Source organism: Arvicanthis niloticus, chromosome 14 (assembly GCF_011762505.2).
Source record: "Arvicanthis niloticus isolate mArvNil1 chromosome 14, mArvNil1.pat.X, whole genome shotgun sequence".
Taxonomy (NCBI): Eukaryota; Metazoa; Chordata; class Mammalia; order Rodentia; family Muridae; genus Arvicanthis; species Arvicanthis niloticus.
Genome location: NC_047671.1, coordinates 16,580,032 through 16,603,650, shown reverse-complemented (window position 1 = coordinate 16,603,650; position 23,619 = coordinate 16,580,032).

The following is a 23,619-nucleotide window of genomic DNA, read 5'->3' as shown; positions in this document are numbered from 1 at the left end:
ACCCCAAACAGAGTTATTAAATTAACAGGCTGGCAAGCCAAGGGTGGGTAAAATTCTGCACATTACCTTACCAACCTAAGACAAAAGTGCATTGTTTTTGATAATGCATATTGCATGATGGGTAAGGAAGCAATTCTTGTCAGAACGACCTAAGACAGACTCAGTCTTGTTGATGAAATAAAAAAGGAAAAGAAGTAGAGAGCCTTTGGGGCTGTTTGGCAAGAATCTGACATAGGCCAAGACAAGGAAATGGGCTGCTTGGCAGGAATATGTTATTGGCCAAGGACAAGGAAGTAGGCTTCAGGTAGGAATCTGATATTAGGCTAGAACAAAGAAGTAATCTCAGGCAGGAACCTAAATATTAGGCTAGCACAAAGAAGTAATTTCAGATAGAAATCTAAATTTTAGGCTAGAACAAGGAAGTATGCTTCAGACATGAAAATGACCTTGACTTAGGACAGGGAAGTAGGCTCAGATACTTTGGTCATCCTGATAAACCCTTAGAAACAGTGATCATCGGAGTGTTCAAGTAATTGGGTTTAATGTCTTGCTTGTTCTTTGACTATTTGTGTTTATTGTCTTGCTTGTTCCTTGACTATTTGCATCTATTGTATTGCTAGACCCTCAGCCTAGAACTGACTTTAATACATGTATGTAATAAAAATGGTATAAAAGCATAAAAGAGGAGGGAGATAGGATAGGGGGTTCTAGAGAGGGGAAATAGGGAAAGGGGATGACATCTGAAATGTAAATAAATAAAATATCCAATGAAAAGAAAAAAAGAGAAGAGAAAAGAAAAGGTGTGATGAATGTTCTGAGGTCTCTCACTATCTACATACTGTCTGGCTGTAGGTCTCTGTATTTGTTACTGTCTGCTGCAGGAGGAAGATTCTCTGAAGATATCTGAAGTGGGCCTCACATATGAGTATAGCAAAATGTCATTAGGAGTTAGTTTACTACTATGATCTTTTATTGAACAGTGGTATTTGGTTTTACCATATGTCTCTGAGCTACCTAGTCTCAGGTTCTTGGTCACCCAAATAGTGTTGAATATGGTCTCCATCATGTGGAGTACATCTTAAGTCAAATAAGATATTGGTTGATTACTTTTTAATCACTCATGGCAAATCAGTTTCACCTCATAAAGAGAACAAGTACCAATGAAATTAACCTTTGCTTTAAAATTTAGGAGACTTAGAAAGCCCAACTGATTCTCTTAACAAGGGGCCTCAGAGGGCACTTTAAGACAAGTAGGCTTACATTTGAAATGGGAGATGGAGCAAACAAACTTCCAGAGGTGGCTTCTCAGGTGACTCAAACAGCTCATTCTAATTAACCAATATAATGTCTATTACAAATTGAAACTGTAGATTGATTTTTGACAGCATAGCCTTTTTCACAATATTATATTTGTTCTTCAAGTAATGAGTAAGCCTTCCATTTTATGACTTTGACCAACATGGCTGCCATTCCCACTGTAAACCTGCACCCTAACCACCATACACAAATCCTAAAGTTAAAGACTCAAAAACCAGGTACTTTATTTCTATCACAGAAAGACTCAAATGTATGTGAAATGTCCAGTGAATTCAGGAACCTTCCAGTTTAAGGCCAAAGACTTGGACATGCTATCCTGTACCAATGTCTAAACCAAATGATCAGCAAGGCAGTAAAGAATGTTCTTTACCCATGTGAAAATATTTTCTTTTACATGAAGACACAAGGATGCCAAGAGTGTTTAAAGAAGACTGGGTCATAGTAAGATAAATATTTTACATCACTGGCAGGCTACCACTGGGACAGGACATTCCTCAGACTATGTCTGAGGTTGAACAGCAACCCTGGCAAACCATGAGGTAAGTGTAAGTTTAAAGTAGTGGAAGTGGAAAGGAAAAAAAAAGATGTAAATATTTCCAAGTAGAAGTGCCAGAAAGTAGTAATTGACTGGGCTTGTGGATAAAGGGTTGATCAGGAAATAGGCAATGGTCATGTTTCTGGTTTGGGTGGATGAGTCTTTAGCTGCTTGGCTTAACTAAATCTGAACTCAAACTCTAGGAGAAGATAAAGAGTAGAAAGTAAGCTTCTTACTTAGTAGTTTGTAAAAAGCTCATCTCTTCTAAATTTTGGAACCTTTGTTACTCTGTTTTCTGCCATATAGCCCACTCTGTGATATCTAAAAGATTACCAGCATCTTATATGCAAGCCATCAGAGTTTTCAAAGGAGAAAATAACTCTTTTCCTCCCAGGTAAAATAAGCTTTAATTCTGTTTGCCTAAATGCCACCGAACAAAAGAAGCCATTTAATTATTTGTTTTTTAAAACGTGTTTTTTTTTATTGCCTTTGCAAAGGTTTACAAGGAATACATCTAATGCCTAATTGCTTGTAGCTAGGGAATACAATTATTCTTCTGGAATCTACCAAATATTTATTGTGACTGCCTGAGCCTAGGTTTCAGGTTCATACCATGAAGATTGAAACTAATTGAGCCCAAACCCCCAAAGCTATTAACTGATGCAGGCCTGCACCAAAGAGCAGGGGCTATATCAAGCCTGTGACACAGAAGGCTTGATATAGAAGGCTACTGTATTTTTCTGTGCTGCAGGAAGAAAACTGATTGACAAAATGCATCCTTTGTCACATAATTATCTATTTCTGTGTTGACCCATCTGGTCCCTTTAGCAGTGTGATAATGCCATCATAATATAATCAGACTAAATTGGTCTTCTGATGATCAATGGTTAATATAGTTTCAGATAAATTATTCTTATACTGTGCTGCCATTCTTCCAAAAACTCTAAACAGACAGTAGATATTAATATTACTTTCTCAATATTTGCATGCCTGCAAAAGAAATCAAAATCTTTCTGTCTTTTGATAGCATTTTTTTCATTCAGACTTGCTCACACCCATAAGTTTCTTGGTAAGTCCTTCACTATCGCCAATTTTCATGACAAATATAAAATTATCTCTGTTCTTCCCCACCTGTTCACTACCTAAAACCAAGCAGCTGTTCTCATTATTTGAGAAAAATATTAACAAGATGCAATTAATTAAGGAATGCTCAAAGAAGCTAACAGTCATGCTTGTTAAATCAAGAAAAGGGGGAAGGACCAAACAAAACCTTCCAGAATTAAGCAGAACAGGGGATCTTGGCTATAAAAAGAAAACCTTCGTCTAAGGGAACTTCAGCTAATCTGTCATCTAAATTGTTCTCCATAATCATTCTCAATCTCTAGATTCAGAATTCTCCATCTCACCTGGCTTTATTCTGCAGACCACTCACAATGTCTGCTCTACCCAGAGTCCACAGCTGCCAAGTCACTTCCCCACATGAACTTCAATGGTTTCCCAGTACCTATTATTTAAAGTTGATTTCATAAGATGGTCTTACTCTTCCACTTGTGCCCCAATGTAGAGCTATTAACACAGGCCATACACATTTAGAACTCTACGTAGCCTAAAATACTCCCTAGTCACTAAACATTCTAGACTCCACCCTTTCTGCGTCTTCTGGACTCCAGTTCTCCAGTTCCTGGGAAATAGATTGGCATTTTTAAACAAAGATAATTATATACATATCCAGTGGTTCAAAAATTTTATACATAGAACTATAACCAAGAAAAATACATATACAGCAAAAGGTATATACAAGAAATATTCATAACAGTGAGTCACGAGAAACAAAGACCAGAGTCCATCAATCACATGTTCATCAATACTAGAGTAAGTAAATTACCATATGTGAATTAAATAGAATCCTAGAGAGCAATGAAAATAAGTGAAAAGCTAAAACACCCACTTTTAGGGGGCAAAGATTTGGAGTAAGGTAAACACTCCACCATTGCTACTGGGGGTAAAGAGGCAATCTACCTCAAGACTCAGCTATGCCACTGTTAGTCATATACCCAAAGGATGCTCCATCTTACTCCAAGGACACTTCCTCAGCTGTGTGCCTTATTCGGGATAGCCAGAAACTAGAAACAACCTAGATAGTCCCCCCACCAAAAAATAGATAAAGAAATGTGGTATGTATACACAATGGAGTGTTATTCAGCTATAAAAACAATGAGAACATGAAATTTGCAGGCAAATGGATGGAACTAGAAAAAAAATCATGTGTGAGGTAACCTAGACCCAGAAAGATAAACATGGTATGTACTCACTTAAAAGTGTACATTAGCTGTTAAGTAACCATGCTATAATCCATAAACCTAAAGAAACTAAGTAACAAAGTAACAAAGAGAGCTCAGCGTGGGCAGTGCCTGAATCTCACTGGGAAGGGGAAAGATGTTGTGAGTGGACTCAGGAGGGTAGGGATAGAAACAGGAGGGGTCAGACTGAGATGGAGGGAGAGGGTACTGGGAGAGACAACTGAAACTAGGGACACTTGGGAGGAGATGTGGAAACCTAATGCAGTGGAAACTCTCTGAAGTCTTAAGAATGACTCTAGTGAAGTCTCCTACTAATGGGGCATACTGAGCCTGAACTAGCCATCAGGTGTAATTAGACAAGGCTTTCAGCAGTGGAACTAAAACATCAACCCAGGCACAAAACCTTTGACATACAATCTTGCCTCCCTCCGAGATGTGCTGGGGAAATGGTGAAGAACCAATGGGAGTGGCCAAGCAATGACTGACAGAACTTGAGCCATATGCCATGAGAGAAAGCCCATGCATGAAACTGCCAGAATGGCCAGGAACTAGAGGCTGGACAGCCCAGAGTCCTAGGATAGAAGCAAACATGACTGGGAAAATTTTTCAATGAAGTGATTACTAATGATATCCGGCTATACTCTTAAATTAGTGCCTACTCTGAATGTCATATAATATTCAATATAATATATAATACACAATATTATATATATGATATTAAGTGTCATGGGAATATATATGTGTTATTATATATACACATATATTATATAATATTCAACATAATATGCAATATACAATATAATATATTATATATATATAGGATATTAAGTGTCATGGGAATATATGTGTGTTATAATATATATGTTAACCTTTGGAAGTCAAGACTAAGTATTACATTTTCTGTAACTCACAAGTGATCTCTTCCATTCAGAAAGGGTTGTTTCTGTAGGTTCCCTGTGTTCTCGCCATCTCCGTTTACATTTTGGTTTTGCTTCAGCTTAACGAAACAGCTTTTTGCTCTATCTTCTCAACCTCTTCAACCATAGGGCTTTGAGATTTAGGAATAATTATAATTCACACAGCATAGGTTAAATGGCTCAAAATAATCTATGATCAAATAAATTGAGAAGTGGGAGAAAATGAGAAGAAAAGCAAGGCCTCTTCACTGCTGGAACTGTTTAAATCTGGGTTTGATTTACCCTTCAGCCAAGCCACGATGCAAAGCAATTATTCACGCCTGTGTCTAACTGTGTCAGATCCTTTCCTCTCACTTCTTACCTGGTTATGTATTGTTTGGGCTTTTGTTGTTGTCGTCTTGTGAAACATGATGTGACATGCTGTGTGTTCCCAAATATTTCAGAGCAAGGAAAAAAGAAAACACCTAGCGAATCAATCATGTTGCTGCTTGCAGTGGTTCTACCTCCAAAATGTCTCAGGGGCATAGTTCACAAAATGGTGCAACTATGCCAGTCCCTGGAACTTGACAGTGATGTTGAGTCTTCGACCTGAGTTTCTCCAGGGTCATAGAGCAGCACTGCCAAGGTCATCTATACTTAGCAGACTTGGACCTGCAGGAAATGCTTCAGTGACTGGTATGTGTCTGCAGGGAAAATCCATCTTGCTACCTTTTGGCAGTCCGGTGTGGTTATGGTACAAGCTTCCCAGGGGCATTTGAAATTGTCTCAGAGCCATTTAAATGTGACTCTTTCTCAGAGCAAACAGCTCTCATGAGTCTGAGGATTTTATAAAGTCATTGAGGCCATATCCATAGCTCTCTATGCTCAAGTCTCATCACCCATCCCACACACAGGAGCTCAGTGAGCAAAACCCGCCATCCCCGACAGCAATTAGCCCATTGCGAGAAGCAGTTTCTTGACCTATTTCATGAAATATGAACAGAGTGGCATCATTCTTGTTCCCCTGGCTCAGTTTTCAAAGTAAGTAGAATGGGCAATTATTCATGTGAAGCAGAAAAATGTTCTTTGCTTTTAAAAGCCAAAGTTGTGACAGTTTTTCTTTACTGAACTCCAGCAATTAAAAAAAAAAATAAAAAGATAATATTCCAATTTGCTTGTAGCAAAATCTAGGAGTATTCATCCAGTAGGTAAAAGCTTTCCTTCAAGCCACGTAATCATCCCTGTAGAAATGCCCACAGTGACCTTCAATAATATAATTTTATGACCCAGCTACCATGTCTGTAAGTCACTTTTTCTTACTGCCAATTTTTCCTTGACAGATGTAGAGGCAATCTCTGTTTCTTTCTATCTTCTCCTTAAGAATTTTATACTTTGAATCCACTCAGACACACATTATTAAATATCTACCTTTTGATATAGCCCTATGGTTGAAACGTTAGTCACAGGGCACTTTATTACAAAAGTTTACCCATATAGTTTTTGCTTTTTGTTTTACACTTGCTTTTTTATTAAACAGACCTAAAAGTAGTCTTTCTTTCCACAGTAACATTAGAAGGCTTTTACATGCTGTAAAGCTGTTAATAACAAGCCAAACTACAATTTCAATGGACCAATTTAATAAGGACGCAATCCATGTTTATACCCTTGTGTCTCTATAATTCTCCTAAGAAGTGATTGACAGACACAGGCCCCTTTGTACTGGGGAAGTACCATCTCCAAGTCTTGACTTCTCACCAAATCAGTGGGAAGGAGACAGCAAACACAGAAGACACATGACTCCATAGGAATCATTCTTTTGCATTCTACTGTGGGTATGCACTTCCCAATAATGAACCCTGGTAATGTGAAACTAAACTTAAAACTTCAGTGTAGAGTTAGTCAATTCTGTCATAGTGCTATGACACAAATGTTCAAAAATAGCCTTCAACCCTTTAGTGTATATTAATATTCTCCATGTGCAACTCTATTCACAGTTTAGTAAAAACACAATGAAAGAAATTGTATCAGCCATAGTGCTAGGCTCTGGAACTACAAACATTTGATTCATTTTCTCAAGGCTCTCATATTTGCTCATAAGTAAAATAAAGAAATCTACTTAAGAGGGGAATTTCATGAACAATTGTATCTCCCATTCATGGTAAGTCAAAAACATATATAATTAATAAATATATGAGTGATGAAAATGCTGAAGAAGGGTTATTGGATAACATAAAATTAAAACAGGATTTAGTTAATATAGAATATTGAAGAATATTGGGTGAAGAGATTTTATATGAAATTAACTTTAGATGGTACACTCCTTGGACTGACTGGTCTTGAAACATAGTTTTTAATGGGTAGGCACTGACTTCAAAGAGGTTTTTTCACTCTAAATTCACATGAATATACTTTATTAGCACTCTCTCTTTCCACAAATACACATATTCATTCAACTTATAACTTAGACACATGTTTTTAGTGAATTCAAGTCCAATTTAAAATTATTTTTTAGCATTAAAACAAAATGTTAATTATTATTTTATGAGTTGTTATAATTTTTGGTGTGGAACTGATGAAGGTAAAGAACAGAGTAGCCTTTGCAAGGGGTCAGGTCAAGATATGGGAAGAGAGAGGAAATCTTAACAACCAAAGGAAAGTATAAAAAAATGACAGGAAACTGGGCGGTGGTGGCACACGCCTTTAATCCCAGCACTTCGGAGGCAGAAGCAGGCAGATTTCTGAGTTCGAGGCCAGCCTGGTCTACAAAGTGAGTTCCAGGACAGCCAGGACTACACAGAGAAACCCTGTCTTGAAAAACTAAAAAAAAAAAAAAAAAAAAAAAAAATGACAGGAACGAGGAATACTTTGGGATGTTAGCGATAAAATATGCAATTTTATCTAGTTATCAAAACTCATAAAATAATACCAGAGCTGAGTAAAATTTAAAAGTATATATAAATTTTAAGATAGACCAATAATTCTCAACCCCTTTTCTAAGTAGCTACTCCCTTTCCTTCTGAAACTCTAAATTGTACATTTTAAAATAATGCATATTTTAAAAAATCAGAACAACTTCTTTTGGCAACTTTTCTTCACTAATGTTATGTGTATTTTCCCAAAATTGCCTCTCCATCTTAATTATATTCAGTCACCACATTTTTTAAAGTATACATTTTATGTTGCCTAGTAGACATGTTTACTTTCTTCCTATACAATAGACATTTTCAAACTATAAAGTATAAATTATACAAATGACATAGAAAATGATAGCATGCCATGAAATGGGAAAATAGACTTAGGCATTATTTTAGAGTGTTATCATACACAAATTACCATTTCAAAAATATTTAAGTCATTACTATTGAAGCCAAGAAGAGGTTATTTCTCAACAAGACTTTTCTTTTTAAGTATGCTTGGGCATTTCCCATATATTAGTGTGTTGTAAACTTCATAAATAAAGTTCCTTTGTCATGTGTGTGTGTGTAGGTGTGTGTGTGTATGGGTGTGTGTATGGGTGTGTGTATGGGTGTATGTATGTGTGCATGTATGTGTGTATGTCTGTATGCACATGAGTGGGTTTGTGTGTGTGTGTTAGTCAACTTTTCATCATTATGAACAAATGATTCAAATACTTTAAAAAGGAAGCATTCACTTTGGTTCAGTTTCAAGGCTGCACTCTATATTCTCTGACCCATTGTTTTGGGCCTGAGATGGGGCTGAACATCATGAATGAGAACAGATAGTTGTATACTAAAGCTGCTTGTTTCCTAGCAACAAGGAAGCCAAGAGAGACTTGGAGGAGAGGAAAGAGGCCAGAAGCAAACACATTCCTGGTTTTTACCCTCTAAATTGGGCCACATCTCCTGAGGGTTCATTCAGCTGTGGAGTCATCAGTGCTAATCCATGGAAGTGGGAAGCATCTTCATGATCCAACTACTTCCGGCTCAACTGTTAACTCTTAAGTTAACTCTTAACTCTTGTACTGAAGGATGCCAGCATTCAAGACGGGAATCTAGACAATATTCAATATGCCAACCATGACAAAGTTTGAACAGTACTTTGGAGAGCTGACACCATAAAACTAGTCAATGACAGTAACCATACCACTAAGTAAGTGATCACTCCATAATGATTATCTACCTGGTTTGTAAAATGTTCTCTGCCTATTAGCCAAACTCTTTTAACAGACTATACAGTACCTGATTGGAGGCCAAGGGTCAGGTCTGGCAAACGTTGCTTCAGTTACCCAAATAGTGACAGCCAATTAATGACCATTCCACATATAAAAGTCTAAGTTGCCAGCCTTACAGATCACCATGGCAGGAGGAATTACCGAGTAAATGGAGTGATCCAACATGCTCTGTAGAAACACTCTGGCCACAAAAGGATCTCCTCTGATCTGCTGTTCAACATGGATAACTCAGTCTTAAAGCTTAATGCATTTCTGTTACTTCCATCTTTCTGTTGAACTTGTGACTATTGAAATGTGTGTAATCCTATATGCAGAAAAGACTACATCTGAAAGGGTGTCCTGCCAGTTCACTGATGGTGGCCAGAAGACATAGAGGAATTTTCAATAACTAGTAACTGAATGAGCAAATGCATGGGAACAACAAGGAAAATCATTTAGATATTGAGATTTGCAATGAAGTAAACAGAGGATACTATGAAAAAGAAGGAGCCAAAATAGGAAGAAAATGGATGAAAATGTACATAGCACATTCTGTGGTTTATCACTGATATTCTGGGGAACTTCATAATCATACAAACAGGGAATATTATACAAACTAAGCAGGATATATTTAGGTATATAGAAATATATGTTTATTATATTATATTATATTATATTATATTATATTATATTATATTATATATAAATAAAGACTGTGAAGGAGAGCAAGCAGAGGCATATTGGAGGGTTTAGAGGGAGAAAATGGAAGGGGAAATAATGTAATTATGTTATAACATCAAAAACTAAAAGAAACAATTTTAAAATAAAAAGAATCTTGATTCAACATGAAATAATTTATAGTCCTAAATTTTGACACTATTTCATTAAGTGCATTTTTTTTCTCATATCAAAAGCTCAGATGTATAAATACTACAATTTTTCCTTAATTATAATACTGGGTCAGTCAGGTATGTACTAGTGAAACTTGAGAATCCAATCTAATTGACTATCCTGGGTTGAACATTCACTGAATGCTTACTGTGCTAAACTATGTGTGTGTGTGTATATATATATATATATATATATATATATATTAAAGTACTTATTTCTCCTCTTCTCCCATAATAAAGAATCTTGGTGTACTATTGTTTCCACACAAATGACTCCACAAGAAAAGGGCCCTGTGATGCTTCATCTTCATTATCAACTAGACTAGATTTAGAATCACCATGGAAACACACCTCTTAGTATATCTATTAAGATGATGTCAGAGAAAAATTTGACAGAAGAGAGAAATTCCACCCAGGATGTGGGCCGTACCACTGGGGAGGAGGAATATCAGGCTGGATAAAACATTAAAAGTGGGATGGAAAATTGACTCAGTGGGTGAAGGCACTTGATACCAAGCCTCATGACCTGGATTTAATCTCTAGAACCCATGTGCTAGAAGAAGAGTTACTAATTCTTACAAGTTGTTCTCTGACCTTCACAAACACTCTGTAATTACACACACACACACACACACACATACACACACACACACACTATGTAGACATACACACATAGATAGATAGATAGATAGATAGATAGATAGATAGATAGAGATAGAGATATAATTTAAGATAAACTTTGTAGCATCAAAATTCATCTCTCTATGCTTCCTGATTGCTGACACAATGACACAATGTGACCAGCCACCTCATATACCTACCATCTTCTCCACCATGGTGGGTGTCCTCAAACTTAAAGTCAAAATAAATTTTTTTCTCTTATGTTCCTCCCTGCCAAGTATTTGGTCACAGCAACAATAAAATTAATATACTCCATTAGGAGTGTTTTCCCATAGAAACCTAAAATTCAAGCAATGAATATTGTTTTCTTCCTTCTGCTCACCTACCAATAGCAGCTATGCATCCTTCCCCTCAGCTTACCTTCTCCAGGTCCATCCATCATGGCTGACCTTCTAACATGTCCTTTAGATAAGAGCATAACATGATATTGGTTTGTCAATTACTGCCTTCCAGATATTTTACATTGAGTCTTTCTTTATTCTCTAAGTTTTATGTGCTTTGATAAATACAATATAATCCCAGCAGAATTATTAATCATACTGAGTTTAAATTTTGCATCAATGAGACTAATTTACAAAAAATGAAGACAACAGATTTTTTTTCATGTTGTGGGTAGCAAAGTGTGTCTGTACACAGTATGGGTGAAAGTGGGGACAAAGATAGAGAACAAGCAGAAACAAGAATTGGGAAGACCATTGGTTGGCTGTAGAGTTGCCTGTTCCCTGAGAATAGCAGTCAGTGTACATCATATTCCAAAATGCTATTAGTTCCAAGCATCCCTAATGTTAATCAGAGTCCCATCTGCAAGACAGGAAAAATGCCAAGAGTCACTAGGCGAAGGTAATACACAAGTCATATGGGTGGCAGCCTCAGAGTTTGGGGTGGTCCATTTAATTTGGAACAAGACCCCTGTCAAGGGCTGGAACTGAGGGAGACAGAATCCTGCTGCCAAATTACAGGGAATGTCAAGTGCTAGGCATGTTGACAAGACCATAGTCAATTGGGCTGGAGTTCAAGGCAAGCCTCCAGATCTAGCAGGGAAACCAAGTACCATGTTGAAATTAGATGAAACCCATCATAGAGACTGCCCTACAACACTTCACACGGCAGGCTAAGATCGGATGGACAGACAGCTGCTCACTGAGAGGGAGCCAGGCCTCTGGTTACAGGGCTAGTCCCAGATTCCACTGAGATCTCTTCAGATTTTACATATGACTTGATCAAAATTGGCACAATGTATCACAGAACTGGGGCTACACGCTAAACAGGCAGCACTATAGCTGGATGAAACTACAGAAAGATAAAGCAAATCTTTAATTGTTAAGTGTTCAACTCTACCTCAGCTGCTAAATTCAACACTCGTTAGATAGATTCCTTGGGATTTTGAATTGACCAGTTAACTACATTTCCTGCCTATGGACTCAATTATGGAACTGCAGAGTTACCCTTGCTCTGTCCTTAGTGAACACAAACTTAATAAGAAGGTTGAATCAGTTACCCAAGTGTTCTGTTTCCATGGTGAGTGAGTTGCAGAGTCTGACCTTTGAGTTTCTTTCTGAGAGCTGATGATGATACAGTGCTGAGACTTGGCATTTTTGTGAGGTCAGTGGTAGAAAAGCCCCCTCTATGTCCAACCTCACCTCCATAAACAAGGGGCTGAGAATCTTCATTTCAGTCACTAGGACTCTTACTTTTGGAATTCTCCTAGGATCCTACCTGAAAAGCTATGCCTGAAAAGACCACACATTAATATGTATGTTACTGAATCATCGCAGCTCTCCCTTTCAAATGAAGGCCTTGGCAACAGAGGAGAATAAACTTTAGAATGATAAGAAATCAGCAGTGAACGGGAGTAAAATATATGGAGAAGTAACATAGTAGGTGCTAGAATTTACTTTAAAAAGTGATGCCACTCAGAAGTGAAGTTCAGACGAAAAGGGACAGGGGAGTAAAATCAAACTAAGGTTGGCTTCTGGCTGGGGGTGTGGGGGGAATTTTTTATTGGATATTTTATTTATTTACATTTCAGATGTCATCCCCTTTCCCCATTTCCCTTCCCTTGACACCCCCCCCCATCCCATTCTCCCTCCTTCTTTTTGCTTGTATACCATTATAATTAAATGCAAGTATTAAGGTCAGCTCTAGGATGAGGGTCTAGCAATACAGTAGATGAAAATAGTCAAGGAACAAGCAAGATAATAAACACAAAGAGTCAAAAAACAAGCAAGGCAATAAACAAAATTATGTGAACACTCCTGTGATCACTGTTTCTAAGGGCTTATCAGGATGACCAAAGTATCTGAGCCTACTTCCCTGTCCTAGCCCAAGGTCATTTTCATGTCTGAAGCCTACATCCTTGTTCTAACCTAAAATTTAGATTCCTGTCTGAAATTATTTCTTTGTTCTAGCCTAATATTCAAATTTCTGCCTGATATTACTTCTTTGTTCTAGCCTAAGATTTAGATTTCTGCCTGAAGCCTACTTCCTTGTCCTTGGCCAATGTCATATTCTTGCCAAGCAGTCCCAAAGGCTCTCCACCTCTCCCCCTTTTTATTTCATTAACAAGACTGAGCATGTCATAGGTTGTTCTGACAAGAATGCCTTCCTTACCTATCATGGAATATGTATTATCAAAAGCAATGCCCTTCTGTCTTAGGTTGGTAAGGCTCTGTGCAGAATCTTACCCATCCTTGGCTTGCCACCCTGTTAATTTAATAACTCTATCTGGACAGCCAAGGTTCAAGCCATGTACTAGGAATTTTTAGGGAAGGCTGCAAATGCTCTAGATTACATTCTGGCTTTCTCTGATCTGAGTTCTCAACCACTCTTCAAATACCAACCTCAAATTAAAGCTGCAGAACAAGTGCTGGAGAAGCAGCTTAGCAGTGAAAGCTTGGGCATTCTGAAAAGACTCATCTAACTTGTTCCTCACTTGCAAGTACTGTTTTAAATGCATACCAGCCCTGCCCCTCTCCCCTCCTATCTTTCTGCCCATGAACTCTTCCTATTTTTCTTCCTTTATTTCATGAGTATTGTCACAGCACCCTCACTGCCTCCAAGACCACAGTATGGAGCTAAAAACCAGGAACTTATCTGTCTTCAAGAAACTCCCAATTACATGTAGAATAAACTCTTAGGGACATAATTCTTCTTGTAAGAATTATTTTTTATTCTTTTTATCTTTTTATTGAAAATAGATTTTTTTTCTCACATAATATACCAATTATGTTTTCTCCTCCCTCTCTTCCTCCCAGCTCCTCTACACCTCACCTGCCATCCAGATCCACCTCATTCCTGTCTCTCATTAGAATACAAGCAAGTTTCTAAAAGATGATAACAAAGTTAAAATTAAAAAATAGGATGCACAAACAAAACTAACATGCTGGAATCAGGCAAAACAAACAAAGAGAAGAAGAAGAGCACAAGAAAAGGCTCAGGAAAGAGATAGAAATGATAAGAGATAGATACACTCGTTCTCATACAAATAAACACTAAACCCATAGAAACCACTAAACTAGAAGCCATAATATATCTGCAAAAGACCTGTGGGCTAAAAAGAAATGTATATTTATGTGGCTATGTATGTATATATAAAAGAAGATAAGATATTTTAAAAACCTGACACCATGTTAAGAGGTAAGGAACCTCCAAATATGTTATTGAGTTAATTTTCTGTCTGTCATCTACTGCTGGGCATGCAGCCTACACATAAGAGTAGTTGTTTTCCCCATCGAGAATCCCTTGGAGAAAAGTAACTTTCTTTAGCAAATGGTTATCAATTAGAGATAACTCCTGGGTTGGAGGAGCAGTCATTGTCCACTTCTTTCCGTTCTAGGACACCATCAGGTAAAAAACCTGCTCTGCATGGTGACTCAGTCTCTTTGAGCTCATATGTGCTTTGATCCTGTTGATTTATAGGGTCTTGTTTCTTTGGTGTCCTCCATCTCTTCTGACTTACATTCTTTCCACCTCCTCTTCTTCAGGATACTCTAAGCCCTGAGGGAAGAAATTTGATGGAGACTTAGTATTTAACACTGGGTGTCACAAGGTCTCGGTCTCTCTCTCTCTCTCTCTCTCTCTCTCTCTCTCTCTCTCTCTGCATATTGTCTGGCTGTGAGTTTCTGTATTTTTTTTCTATCTGCTGCAGGAGAAAGCTTCTCTGAGGATGGGTGAGTAAGGCAACTTATCTATGCGTATAGCAGAATATCATGTGGAGTTATTTTATTGTTCAGTTACTTTAGTAGGACCATAAGTAGTACTGGGTTTTATCCTAAGTCCCTGGGTTATCCAATCTCAGTTTCCTGATAACCCAAGCATTACTGGATATGGGTTCCATTTGGTGGAGTGGGCCTTAAGTCAAATCAGATATTAGTTGATTCTGCAACCATTACACTAGCATACCTTGTAGGTAGGATGCAATTGTAGGTCTTTGTGGCTTCTGGCTGGGTTGAAAGATCATGTTGTTGAGGATGTGTATTAATGAGAACATTCATCCATTGCTGATGGGTCTGCAAACTTGTACAGCCACTGTAGAAATCAATGTGACAGTTTTTTTCTGGAAGTTGGAAATGATCTACATTAAGATCCAGCTATAACACTCATGAGCATATACCCGAAGGATGCTTCATCCTACCACAGATAAACTTCCTCAACCATGTCCATTGCTACTTTATAGCCAGAAATTGGAAACAACCTAGATATCTCTCAACAAATCAATGAATAAAAAAATATGTGGTACATTTTCAAAATGGAATGTTCCTCAGTCTTTTAAAAATGATATCATTTTAAAATGATTTTATTAAATTAAAATGAAAGGAGAGGAGTATAATAACCCCTCCCCTAACCCAGGATGAAAAACATCACCCAGAGGGAGGTAACACAAATCCAGAAAGACAGATATGGTATGTATTCTTTTATATGTGGATACCAGATGTTAAGTTAATGATAAACAAGCTACAATCCAGAGCCCTACAGAGGTTACATAAATGTCTAAGAGCAATAGATGAAATTTTCTAGGAAAGGGAAATAGGATCAATGTTTATGGATGGGTGGGGGGAGGAAAGAGCGAGATGTGGGAGGGGTTATGGGCAGACACATCAAAAATTAAGGACCATTGATGAGTAGTATGGAATCCTAATACAATAGAAACTTCCTAAAATATATACATATATGTAGGTGGTCTAAATAAAATCACCAAATAATGGGGTATAGAGAGCCCCAACTGAACATGTCTTGTCACCAAATGAAACTTCCAGTACCAGGTGTGCTACATTTAATTGAGTTGTTGACCAAAGGAGTCTCATGGCATTCCCAAACAATCTAAGCCTCTGCCAAGAATATATAGAGGTCGATGTCCATAAACTGACAGCATGAGCCCTATTGCTGAAGGAGACCATTTGAGTCATTAAACAAGGAAAAGACAAGCTGGTGCCCAGATAAAGCCTTTATCTTCAAGTGTCTTTGGTATAAGAGGGGACTCTACATGTGATAAATTCTTCGGCTGCCACTGGCTCTCTCAGCTTCTTCTTCCATTATTAAGTGTCTCCTACTTTACTATGTAGTAGTTCCATACTCTCTGTAGATTTTTACCAATGGGATGTCAATTCTTTAAGTTTTAAAAATTATCAGACCATCAAACTCAATAGGACCACAACATAATGAAGAACTGAGGAAACGCATAGAATAGGCTAGTTTCTGCTTTGGAGTTATGTGTAAATTCCTTTCTTGATTAAAGATTATTTTGATTGGAAATTAATTAATAAATATCAAAAGGCAAAATATTGTTAGGTATCATTAAGTATTACTGCACATCCATATAACAGTATATATCATATACTATGATACATTTGTATAGTTATAGACACATAATTGTGCTCCATAGTTGATTTCTTTAAGTATTCTTAAACCCTATAAGCAAAATGAAAAATAAATTATAAACACCAACAACAATTCCAAAATTAATTGGGTTGTTCTCATTAATATTCAAAAAGAATCACTAGAGTTTTCAGGAACTCTAGAGTTTCAGAATCAAACGACTGAGTGAAAGGCCATCTCTGGGATATACTTACAGACTTCATTGGTCCTTGAACTTTCAGTATTTTTCAAGATGCTTTTGTTTTGGGGTGACCAAGTAAACACTTTGACTCTGTCCTCCTGTGTACTTACCAAGCTCAAGATGTGCATAATCAGAAGGCATTTTTAAATTATTTGCAAGAATGAGCCTGGGTTCCCCTTACCCAAAATCTTCCCTGAGGCTGCTGGTATAGGAACCACTATTTGAGAACTATCCTTCATGATACATCATAATTTATATTACAATTTGCTTTTTTTCTGCTAGTAAGTTTGAAAACTTGAAGAAATAGTGAAATATACTAATGATCATGATTATGTTTATAGCTTTGTAACTTTTGGGCTCAAGCCAATGAGGAGGCAGCAGTCAAGAGAACCAGCCCTTCTCTCACTGGAGTCTTATTGGACTCTGAACCACCTCACATAAACACAGCTTTTCCAGGCAGGAGTAAACCCATGTTGTTACAAGGGTGTCTTGAGAGATATGGATCTTCACAGATATGTGTCAGCCTTTTTGGCATCTTAATTAACTGGCTTCAGCTGTTACGGAGCATTGCTCTGTGAGAAATATCAAAGTAGCAGGCACATTTTGTTACAGCTGCTTCACTGATCTTATTGGAATTGCCAGTGGCTGGACCCATGTACATTCCCATAAGCTGTGAAGGTCAAAGCTATGTTATAGTTGAGACCCTTGCCTCCCCACACTGATCAAGCTGTTCTGCACATTGTCTTATACTATACATTCTGGGTATAATTTACTTCATCATCTAGCATGACATTATTCATTCAACCTTCATAGAAAGCAATTTTGCAATGATTTGTATCTATCAAGAAGTTTAAAATGATTCATAAACTTGAGTAGGCAGTTCTATTTTTAAGTAGCTATCATAAGGAAATAATCAGGATTTTTAATGAGCAAAGGACAATTATTACCACAATCATTTATATAACCTCTGATTATGTAAAAAGATATGTAATGTTTATGTAAAAGGGGTATTTATTGCAACATTATTTATAATATTCCTGAATTTAGAAACACCTTAAATATTCAAACACTGGTGAGTTGTTATATAATGTCTAAACAGCTAGCTGAAAGCATTAAAATGTATATTTTTGATTTATGAAGTTAAGGGGGAAACAGTCACAGTAAAATTTAAGGCATATAAACATTGTTTGTAAAAAAAAAAAAAAAAACCAAAAAAACAAAATTGTGGGAGCTGGTGAGATAGCTCAGCAGTTAAGAGTATTAGCTGCTATTCCAGAGGACTTTTCACAACTCCCAAGATGCACATGGCAGCTCACAACTACCTGTGACTTCAGTTACAGGGGATCCAGCACCCTCACAGAGACATACATGCAGAGAAAACATTAATATACATAAAACAAACCCTAACCCTGTATGTTTTATAAAAGACTTGGAATAATTTTATTTTATCATTTTCTTTCTTTTTTCTCAAACTTTAATTAACATAAGACTTAATTTTTCTCAGAGTAATAGGTGAATACACACACAGCAAAGAAAAAAATTAACCTACCTCCCCCCAATCTTTAATCTTATACATCGACTACTGTAAAAAAATCCTTTTATAGTTATTTTATAGTGTTAAGTAATGTTTATATTATACTATTTACTATCCATTATAAACAGTCCCTTTGCTCATTGTTACAGATGTCAATTTAGATCATTTACATAACCTGTTCTTTCTCTGTATAATGTTGTGTTTTCAATTACCATTATAAAGGTATCTATACTATTATGAGAGTTTTTATTTACTATGGGACAAAGTAGGGTATCATGAATGTATTTCTTCTTATTTAACTTTCTCTTCTATAACTGTAAGTTCCATCCTTGTCATTTTCTGTTTGGTTTTCCTGCTTGCAATGTCTTCTGTATAGTCATGCTTTCAGCTCACTTAGCAGATGTTGTGCCAAGGTTTTCCATCAGTCATGCTTTATGTGAGAAGTTTCTTTTCCACCAGCACATTACCTCTGCTTCAGTCTGGAACCAGTCTTCAAGTTTGCTTGGTGCTATCATCATTAGCTAGTCATACCAATCTTGTATCACTTACTTTTTTTTACATATGCAATTTTTGTTTGTTTATGTAAGCAATTCTTTCAAATAAAGAAATTAGAAAAGATAAGTTGATGTGGATCTCCAAAACATCCTTATACTTTTACAACTAACATTTCATTGAATTTATTATCACCATCATCATCATCATCACCATCATCATCATTACTATTACTATTATGTGTATGATTTAAATAGTTTCTCCTATAGGCTAAAAACAAATGCCACTCATATAATTTTGTTAAATGTATTACTTTAGCTATATTAAAGCTATGTTTGATATGTTTGATAACTTCAAACACAGGTCACTTGTGGCTCTGTTTCTATTGTCTTTGTCTTCTCTTGTAGCTCTTTGTAATATGCCTAGTACTTATTGATTGAATCCTGTTTGTGTACAAAATTCAGAGAGGCTATAAATATAGATACCTTCCACTCTGACATTCACTCTGTCTTCAGCAATCAGAGAGAAAATATATTATCTGAAATTATTTTTGCATTTAGCTGGAGCCTGATTTCTTCTTTATGTTGTGTACTTTATAACTACTTCTGAGTTTCCCCTGTTCCAAAGATTGCCTCCTTGAAGCAATCTGGCCAGTTTCCTATGTATCTTGAATGTTGTAGTTTCTAAATTAAACTTTTAAATCTTCTAGGACTGATTTTCTAGCTATTTCTTTGTATCTATTAGATGCTAGTTTTATAATTCTTATACTTACACCTCTAACAAGTACGTCTATGCATGTACTATAAAGAGAAAGTCCTAATAATGGAATTTCTTTATATGTTTTTAAGGATTCATGCCAACTATTTATAAAAATCAGGTATTTCTTGTATATCTTTAGTTTGAAAAATGCTTTACAATATCTTTAATCACTTTTTGAAATTTTTTTCTGAACTTATCATGTCCATAGAAGTGTATATTACATCTTTAGGTACTAGGGCATTGGATGCTAGAACACACTGTCTAGTGTGCAGATATAAGCTAGTATATTTGTTAATAGTTCTGTGTTTCTATACTGTTGGCAGCATGGAAAGCAGACACAATACAGCTGCCAACGATCATGACGATCTGAAGAGCTATTCCAGTCACAGCATGGTCCTGCCGCCTGTCACACGGTGAGGGTGAGTTGCAATCAAATGTCTCATTAGAAATTCTTGTGAAGAGACAGGTTTTTTTTTTAATATGAAAATACAGACCATCACTTTTCTCCCTCCTAGTAAACACCACATTTTTAAATAATGGTATTTTAAAATGAAGACACAGACAATGGCTCTCATTACTAGTCCCAAATTTATTATTGTGTCATACTCAAAGGCATACCCAATCTGCCTAATAATGGCAAACTAGTTTCCTAACCAACAAGTGGAATGTGTCAGTTATTCTTTCTAGCCACCCAGCAACTACGTACAGGGTAGCCCAATCACACTTGGTAAATTCTTTCTTTTCCACTACTTATGCCAGCATCTTTCTTTTGACTTCAAGTGATGAAAGTGTTTCTACTCTTGTTCAGCAGATGTTGTACCTAACCCTGAGACATGTTTCTCTCACTAGTGGAACCTTGGTGCTTATATATTGTCAGTATGATACTTTGGGATGCAAGGTGCCCCATTACATCCACACAAGCTATTACTACTAATTGTTCAATTAATTTACAATTGTAGTTGGATAAAAAATAATGGGTTTGCCTTGTTTATGAAAATATCCCCTGAAGCACAATTACATTGCAATATCTGCACATAGGTGGTTCACATGCATCCTCCGGTAATTGTCACTGAAGAAGGATGCCATATGCTAATGAATTGTCTGGATCACTGAGAGACAAACAGCCCTGCAAGACTTCTCTAAGACACATTTAGATATCGAGCTAGTGATAGGTCCTGCTCATCCCCCAAACTGGAAAGCTCCTGTGAATGCTACATCATCATTTTCAGCTCATTTGAGTCATTAGCATCTTGCCATTATCATTTGTTTCCCTGTTACCTTCCCCAGAGTAATGGATATGCCGTACCCTCAGGATGCCTTATAAACACTGACTTTGGAGACTGTCTCCCACTGAAATAACACATTACAGGATTAAAAGTACAGACTACAGCTGTAATGCCACTAAAAATACCACAGAAGGATGCAAAGCAGGCATGAACAGCAAGGGCAGAATGGCTCCGTGCTTCTTGTCTGCTCTGGATCCTCAATAGTGGCAGAGGTGTGGGGAAACAAAATATTTTATTTCCCATATAGGAAATGGGAATTACTTTCTGCCTCGCCACAGGGAAACCAAAATGTTATACTAGCCTAGTGACAGTGTTGAATCTCCATGTATCAGCTCATAACATAGTGAAAAAAAACAGAGCCTTCTGAGATGATGACCAAGGAGAACTCATTAGCTAAAAGATAAAATTAATATAATAAATGATTGTTAGATTATTGTCCATGTTTTCATGAATCACTTGAATTGTCCAAAGTGGATACCATCTGTCCTTCTGGCAACATGTAATGATGAATTTTTTTTTTTTTTTTGGATTATTACATTGAGTCCTGATTCTATGTGGGCACTCTCCTAGGCATTCTGCATATTAAAATTTTATACTACAGATCCTAAACCATGTAACTTCTTAATGTGGTGCTGCCATGAAAGCTGAAGAGCCCCAGTAAAGCATGTTTTGACTCTGATATCTAGGAAAATGATTTGATAAACTGTTTTTTAAAGATCCTCTCCTGACACACTGTCTTCCTCATAGAACAGAGTCTCTCTACAAACCACTGATGGCCTTAATAAAGCATTGCTTTATTATCTCTGGATTCTTCACACATTTGGAACATGTTTCTTTTACCAGGCTATGTAATAGATTAGGAATAACCTACAAATTTCCAATATTACGGATACACATCATAGAGTTATATGGAAATACTTTCTGTCTGTCTTGATCTACTGTTTCTACATATGACTATATATAACTGTCTTTGCCAAGGTTCTTCAGAGAAAGAAATCCAATGGGTAAATGTATATAGACACACCTTTTTAATGAGAAATTTATTAGATTCCACAATTCTAAATTTCCTCAATCTGCCATCAGCAATTGGATACCAAAGGTTACAATCTGAATTTTAAACATTCCCACAGTTTGGGGATTTGAATATTTTTTTTCCCAGCTGGTGGAATTTCTTCTGAAAACTTTAGAACTATTAAGAATCAGGACTCACCTGGTTGAAGTAGGTCACTAGGAACAGGCCTTTGAAGGTTGGCGCTATTGGCCTAGGATCTTATGACTCTTTCTGCTTCCGAGTCTGACATGATGTGGACCCCTACACCTTACAGATTCCTTGACGGCCTTGACTTCCACTGTTCCAGCCATTCCTGCTGCAGCGAATCAAAACTTTCTTGAACCTGTGAGTCAAAAGCAATCTCTCTTACATTGTTTCTGTCAGATAATGTGGACAGAGTGACACCTCAGTTAGCTAATTCAGCTGATGATGCAGCTTCCCAGCAAGCCTAGAGACTGCAAACCACAGGAGCCAATGGTATGAGGCCAGTCTGAATTCAAACATCTGATAACTACAAGTGTCAACACCTAAAGGGAGAAGATGGATTTTTCAGCACACCCAGAGGGAGAAAAATCATGTCTCCCTCACCCTTTTTATTCTATTCAGGCCCTGGGGAGATTGACACAGCCTGCACACATTGCTGAGTGACAGGCTCTGTGCAGCCTGCTCATTTAAATGCTAATCTCTTCCTCCAGAAACACTGGTACACACACCTAGAAATAGGTTTCACCAGCTATCTGGTCATCCCTGAGTTCAATGCACTCAACACACAAAGTTAACACTTACAAGTCCATCTGTGGTCTTGGCTTCTCCTTGAATCACACTCTCTAAATAAAGACATAAGGATATATATATATATATATATATATATATATATATATATATATTCCTCCTACTCCTCCTATTGTGTTAGAATTCTCTTATATCCAACCCAAAGCATATTAATTGCTTCCCCAGAGGAACAGTTCTTAAATGTTTACCCTTCTCATCATATGCTGCAAATTTATAATATAAAGTGAAAACTTAGTGAACATATCTTCATTTCTGAAGACCCCAGGTCATTAGTAGCCCTGCCTAGATTGGATTTTGTAGTTTCTCATTGACCTTAGTTCTTTGGCATCACAATCCTATGAGATCTCCTAAGGAAGCTGCTCCATTGCAGACATACTCTTTCTTAGCTCTGTTATAGAGTATACCTACTTTACCTTGGCATTTAAGACCCATCATTCCAACCACAACTATAACTCTTTTCTGCTTAACTGGGTCAGAGGCATTAGGAAATCAGCGTGGTGGGGTGCTAGTTTAATTAACCAGTTCAATGGACTGACTCTTGTGTTTCCTGGTAGAGGAAAGTCTTCTTCTAGACCAAAGGCTTCTAAACCAGAGGAGTTTAAAGCTCTAGAAAGAAGAAAGAAAGAATTTTCTGGTGAGTCATTAAGGATGATGGTTCCACTCCTCCATTTGTACTTCTGATTACAGTGTATGATTCCACACTCAATGCATGTCTTTTGGGTAGAGTATGACCAATGTATTCTAAACCAAGCATGCAACCCAATGAACTTGTCAAAAGCAAAGCAGGCACTATATACTCTGTGACTATCTTGGAATGAGAACCCAGAATTTCCATTATTACTCAGCCTCCAAATTAAGTT